The following is a 7289-nucleotide window of genomic DNA, read 5'->3' as shown; positions in this document are numbered from 1 at the left end:
TCTTTATGGCCACCATGGCCTCAAGCGTACTTGCTGCTACCATTTATGAATTGCCCCCTCTGGTGGCAGGTTCTGTGCACTACACTCTCCAGAAACGGCTTTTGGGTCACTGGCCTGCTCTCCCAAAACACAAGGGTTTGCAAATCCTGGCTGGAACTTCCACTTATGAAGCCTGTGTGAGGTCGTTTGATAAAATTTACAGGGTGCTTCCTTGGAGGAATAAGGCTGATATAGTCTTTGCAGTTTTTCTTCATCAATTTGTAGCATCAAAAGAAAAGTCAAAACAATGGAATTCTAAATAACGTAGTGTTGTACATGTATTAAGTGAGCTCTTCTTTCTGTAAGCTTCTGAGGAAGTTATCATTATGACTATAAGGTTTAATATATCAGGCAGAGGTAGTAAAACTGGGAAATCAGGTTCAAAGAGATTAACAATGGTTAAGATAGTAGTAATAGTGTGGCCCCCAGAGAAACTCAGGTGGCTCAGTTGGTTGCAACCAACTCTTGATTTGACTCTGATCATGAGATCAGAGTCATGAGATCAAGTCATGTGTCAAATTCTGTGCTCAGAATGGAGTCTGCTCAGGATTTTCTCTCCCTCTCCCTCTGCTCTGCCCCCAAACAAATATAAATAAAATCTTAAAAAAAAATAATAATGTGGTCCTCAAATCTACCTGTAATGTGACATTACATCCTTTGGGTCTCTAGAGTTAGCTTTGAACCTCACCACAACCATGTGAGGAAAATATTAGTAACATCTCCATTTTCCTGAAGGAGAAATTGAGTCTAAGAACTGACACGGCTTCTCCAAGGCCAATGGCCATGGTGGGCCAGTGCTGGGACCAAAACATAGATCCTGCAACACATAGCCCTGGGCTGTCACTGCCCTCCCCTGAAACACCAGAATTGTAGCATCTTATGATATTTTCCCATTCCCTGAGGAAAATTTCATCTTGCCATGAAGAACTTCCCAGTAATGGGGATAGCACCTTCTGGGCTTTCGAGAAAAATCTGGGTTTGAGTCTTTGCTCAGTTACCATCCTTTGATTTACATACATTCCACAGATATCCATACATCCACATTTGGGCAATCCACACACCTTTTTTTTTTTTTTTTTTTAAGGACTTTTTTATTTGAGGGAGGGAGAGAGAGAGAGAGAGCATGAACCGGAGGGGAAGAGGGGGAGAGACACTCAAGTAGACTCCACGCTGTGTGCGAAGTCTGACATAGGGCTCAGTCTCAGGATCCTGAGATCTCAGTCTGAGCTGAAACCAAGAGTCAGACACTTAACCCAATGCACTACCCAGGCACCCCAATCCACATATGTTCTTAAAGGTACATTTGTGTTGAACCTACTTCATTGGGTGGTTGTGACAACTGAATTAGGCAGGGAAGGAAAGGTGCTCAGTACAGGGCCCTGCCACAGGGCATGCGCTCAGTAAGTGGTTGGTATAGCGGTAGCACGGTAATCCCTTGGAAGACAGTTGGCCAACCGTATTCCAGCAGAGACCAGAGAATGTGGCTAGTGATTGAAACAGATGAACATTTTATAGGTTCGGTTCAGGATCCTTAGTGGATTGTGAAGTCTTTGTGGTGGGTTCATGTTATGGGCCAAATTGGTCTCCCCTACTCCCCAAATTTATATGTGTACTCTCTAACCTCTAGTCCTTCCAGATGTGACTGTATTTGGAGACAGGACCTTTCAACAGGTGAGTCGATGGAAACGAAGCTGTTCAGACGGCCCTAGTCCAATCTTACTAGTGTCCCTGAAAAGGAGATTTGGACTCACAGATGACAGGGTATGCACACAAAGGGAAAAAACATGTGAAGACACAGTGAGAGGCCAAGGAGCATGGCCTCAGGGGAAACCAGCCCTGCCAACAGCTTGGTCTTGGATTTCTAACTTCCAGGATTGTGAGAAAATGAGTTTCGGCTCTTTAAGCCACCCTGTCTGTGGGGTTTAGTGAAGCAGTGCTAGCAAACTAATACAGGTTGAAATCAGTATCTTATAAAAGATGCAACAGCACATATCGGAAGGTATCACCATGTCAGGAGAACGTAATTTTAGTTATATGTCTTGTCATATTATGTGGGATGGGCTGGGATATAAACTGGCAGTCACCAAAGGTGGAACAACATTGGACTTGACACCTGAAACTTTTCTTCTAATCTGATGATAATTAACAGGTAAGTATTCACAATATATCAGTTAGCACGTAGCAGGTACCTCCAAGTGCCAAAGGTTTACAAATGTTATCTTTTTTACTCCTGAAATCTCCCTTCAAGGTAGTTGTCATTCCTATTTTACGGGTGAGGCTGAGACTGGTTATTTAACCTGTCCAGGGTCAAACACTTAACATTTTTCAGAGACAGGATTCTTGCCCAAAGCAGGCTCTCTGAAAATAGGCTTTCCCTATTCGGCATCATTGTGCAGCTACCCATAATCCTCTGCCCAGTTACTTAGCACCCAGGCACCAGCTTCCCTTCTGCAAAGAATTCAGTGATGGAAATTAGGAAGACCTTGGACTAATAGGCTCTGTGCATGTGATTGGCTAAGGGTACAATGGGCCTTTGATGAATGCAGTAAGAACACCGAGCACTTCTCCAGTTGGCATGGAGCTTTTCTTCTTGTCACTAAGGTAAACGGAGCATCGCAATGTCTGTGGGGGTGGGTAATGAGGCAAAAAGGTCTAGTCCATCAGGACTGGAAGGAGGTGAGAAAATGGCCCTGGCACTCCTTGTCTGAAGACACCGTGAATAGTGTCTTTGCCCACAGCATCCAGCCTTCCCGCACAAGCAGGCTCCGGGCCAGACGCTCTTGAAAGCAGGTACATGGGCTCATTAGCAGGGAAATGGCAGTGGGTAATTGGAATATGTAAATGGCATGGGCAAACAGGGTGTTTTAACAATCAAGACCCAGAGAGAAAGAGCTTAATTTGGTAGAAAGAAAAGAACAGACTGCCCAGGGAGCCAATTACTGTAGCCACAGGATGGATGCTCAGCCTCGGGAACCCACGGTCAGAACGCAGGGAGGCCGGGGCATTGGGTGAATTTGTTTCTACCACTAACATGCCAAGTGACCTCTGACCCAGCCCTGCCTTTTTTTTTTTCCCCCCCCAGGTACCAATTCTTGAGGGCTATCTTTCCTCAATACCTCTGGCCATCATCCTCCCTTGTCTCCAGGATGCCTCACCACTTTCCTTCCAGACTCAACATCTCAGCTGGGCAAGGTCTTGTAGCTCTTCTCATTGAACTTGTTTCTCCCACTCTCAGTCTGCCCCCTACTGAGTCACGAAAAGCCCTTTCTGAAACCACCTGGGACACATCACTGTATGCTTAAAGCACCTCATGGTCCCTAAGTTCATAAGCCTGGCACCTAGGCAAGCCTGCGTCACGTGGCCCCCGCTGCATTCATGGGTGCCTCCAAATATCTTGCCCTGGAAGCCTCATGCTTTGTCTTGACTCCCAACCTTTGTGTGTGCTGAGCCTCCCACCCGGCAAGCATTCTCCGAAAGTTACACAACTCACTGCCTAAAAGCACAGACTCCAAATAACCCGGGCTTGAGTCCTATGGCCATTATTTCTTAGCCATGTGACCTTGAGCAGGGTACTTAGGCTTTCTAAGCATCATTTCATCATGGTTAATACAGAGAACAATAACTGTAACGCCTAGTTCATAACTTTGTTGCTAGGATTAAATGAGATCATCTATATAGAACACTTAGCTCAGTGCCAGGCACACAGTAAGCACTCAGTAAATCTAAGTAATGATGATGAATGAACATCTATCACGAGTCAGGTCCTTGAAATACAATGATGATACAGAAATGAGTAAATTAATTTGCTTTGTTTATCTCATCTTTTCAACTAAATATGGAAGTAATTATTCAATTTTCTTTTATTCCTCCTCCTGTTTCCCACAGACAGAGCAACTCATGAAACAGGCAGTCAGTAAATGCTTGCTCGAAAGATGAATGAATGAATTCAATAATGGGTGAACTGAATATTTTACCCTGCAATACAGGTGTCCCCCACTATCTGAAAGTAGATTGTTCCTATGAAACCTTTGGTAAGCCAAAACTATATAAAACAAAGAAGCAATTAATTTATACAGAATTTTTTTTTTTTTTAGCATTTCCAGACCGTGGGAAAAAAACTCTCTTAGTCTTTTCTGATACCTTAGGACACATTTGGCTAATGGATGCCCAAAATAAATGGAGATAAAGCACAGATGTTTATAGACATAGTTCAAAGCTCTGGCGCTTTGGTATCAGGATGCTGAGTGTAGTTCCCAGGGAAGGATCAGGGGGGCGCCACTCTTACCACGCAGGCTGCTTACTGCCTCTATCATGGTTCTCTGCTAAGCAAACATTGAATGGTAATGTCTGCCTGCCTTCCTGCCTTCCTTCCTTTCTCCTTTATTTTGTAAAGGCAAAATTCTCTTCAGATTTCTCTGTTAGTGAAAACAGGTCCTCGTGTAGGTCCTTTGTAAAAGTGAGCTGGCATCACATACACTTTTGAAAAGCTGGGGATACCTGTATAATTAGTCAAAAGAAAAAGAAAAAAAAATGATGTTCAAGAAACACCCAAAATAAATGTAAAGGTTAACGTAAGAATTGCAAATGCAAGGCAGGGAAAAGAAACACTTTTTCTAATTGAGAACCATCTAAGAGAAGTTCTTTAATTATTGCCATCCGGAGTGAAGGTGAGCGCCATTGTGCTCTGAGCTCATTCATTTCCCATCACGCCTGACTTGAGCTGCTGTCCACAGTCATATGTCCAAACTCCTAGGAGTAATGTAGTAAATGTGTGCAGTATATCACACACTGCAAAGCTCTACCTCAACATGGATCCCTGAATGGTGTTCAGACCAAGTCAGAGGTAGGGAGATTGGGAAACATTACTCCACTTTATCAATAAGGAAACAGTCCAATAACTTGTCCAAGGTCACCAAACTCAAAGTCACAGAGCCAGCACTAGAATTTGAATCAGGGTCTTAATTCCATAGCTTAGGCTGACCTCATCCTTTGGGTGATGTGTGCAAGGGTGTCCTTTTGCCTGTTTCTTCTTATTCATTCCTGAATGAAGGTATGTCACCTGCAAGGGATCAAGATTCCTTATGTTCTACAGTAGAGTGATGTAAAGTCCAGGAAAAGGAAAACAAAGCAAAAGCATGGCGGAAGGAAGGAGCGCAGCACTTCTGAGGATTTGCTGTAGTTAAGCTTTCAAGGATAAAGAATGCATAGAGGGGACCCTTCCTTTCCAAATCTATGTGCATTTGGCTTGAATTGTTGCAAGACCCCAAACAGGGGTTTGCCTTGGCAAAATGGGAAGACCTGTCTCACTGGCTCCTCCCAGAGGTAGATTTATAACCAGGTGTAGAGCAAGCATTTTGAGGCTATGTTATTTGGTCAGAAGCATTTTCATGGAATCCTGTGACAGAGAAGTATCCGTAAGTCCACGGATGGTGATGTTGGCAGAAGCATGATGGCAGGGGAGGCAACTTTGTATCCAGAAAATGCATCTCTTCTGCCAGAGACATATCCCCACCCACCCAAATCATGACTTCAAGGTCCAATGGCATCAACCTGCCACCACGTGGCTGGCTGAAGCACTGGGGGAGGTGCCATACTGGACGCTGCTCATCCGTCTCCTCCGCTTGCAGGTCAGGCATGCTGCAACAGCTTCAGCAATAGTTGCCACCAGACTATTAACAGAGGGCGCTTCTGGGTACCCAGATGACAAATTATTGTTGCTGCCTTTTTGCTGCTTTGTATTTCATAATTCCTCTCCAACGACGAGGCACTTCTTGTATAACAAATACTAAAAGCAAATTTAAACATGGTCCAAGACAGTCATTTAATGAGTTGTGTGGAACAGGGTGAGAGAGTGGGTAGGGCCCCCTTTAACTTGTGCCCATGAACCTGAGATTCTGTCCCGCCCCTTTGATTACAGAAATCGTCACTCGGGCATCATCTCTCCGCAAGCATGTTTCTGTGCGTCTCGTCACAGGAGGCTTACACCCCTGGGGAAGCAGGATGTACAGAGGGAGGAACTGAGGCTCAGAGAAGGTCTCTTGGCTTCTCTTTCCTTACTCCTTCCCAGGAAGTCTCCCCACCTGCAAGAGAGAAGGAGTTCATCGGTCCTAATGTACAGTGAGATGAAGACCAGTGAAATGGGAAACAAATCAAAGGCAAGGGGAGGGGTATCAGGTGGCAAATCTGAAGACTAGGAGTTGGTTGGGTTTTCAAGGTCACACACTGAGGTTGTGCAGAGCTTGGATGAAAATCAGCAGCGGAATTTGTTGTTTGTACCATGGCCCCAGTCTGGTCCTTATGGATACTGTGTCACTGAACTCTGTCATGGTACCAATCCCCACTGGGTACCTGAGGTTCTCGGGGATTTTAAGCCTCAAAGAAGATTCCTCTCAATGGAATCTAGGACATTTGACTTCAGTTAGCTGGAATCTGTGCTATGGAGTGTTGAGATTACATAGTCCCCCAAATGGCACCAAGACTGCATCCTGTTTTTCATGACGTTTCCAAGCCTCCTACCTGAACAACACTCTGCATTGGATTTTAAAACCATTAAGCAAACCAATTTTCAAACTACATAGCAGTTTCCCTATCATTGGATTTAACTGGATCAAAGTTATGAATTTGATAGTGATTTTACCTCACATTTTGTGGGAGGCACAAACTTAGCCCCTGCACTTGATCTTAAAACATTAATAATTGACCATCTGCAGCTTTCATCAAAATAGTCGTCTCCTGGGGTGCCTGGGTGGCTCAGTGGGTTAAAGCCTCTGCCTTCGGCTCAGGTCATGATCTCAGCGTCCTGGGATCGAGCCCTGCATCGGACTCTCTGCTCAGCGGGAAGCCTGCTTCCTCCTCTCTTTCTGCCTGCCTCTCTGCCTACTTGTGATCTCTGTCAAATAAATAAATAAAATCTTTAAAAAATATACTTAAAAAATAGTAGTCTCCTCACATGCTGGAGGGTCCCAAATGTTATTCTGAAAATCTGAACGTTTGATTAATTGCACCGTAATGGTGTCTTCTATGGGGTCCTCGACTAATCTCCTTTGATGCTTATCTGGTGAGTCTTGTTATTTTAAATTCTGTCAAAATGTTTTCTGTCACCATGTTACTTGAGTTGCAATGAGTACTAAGACTTTCTAAGAATAAAGACTTTCCCAATGGTAGAAGACAAAACCCGAAATCTCATACACAAACATGCAGCCAGTGTTGCACTGTGAGCCAAGCATTGTTCTGTGGCTTTACATTCTGAA

This window comes from Mustela erminea, chromosome 16, assembly GCF_009829155.1.
Source record: "Mustela erminea isolate mMusErm1 chromosome 16, mMusErm1.Pri, whole genome shotgun sequence".
Lineage (NCBI taxonomy): Eukaryota > Metazoa > Chordata > Mammalia > Carnivora > Mustelidae > Mustela > Mustela erminea.
The sequence above is the reverse complement of the archived record's forward strand: the minus strand, read 5'-3'. Positions refer to the sequence as shown.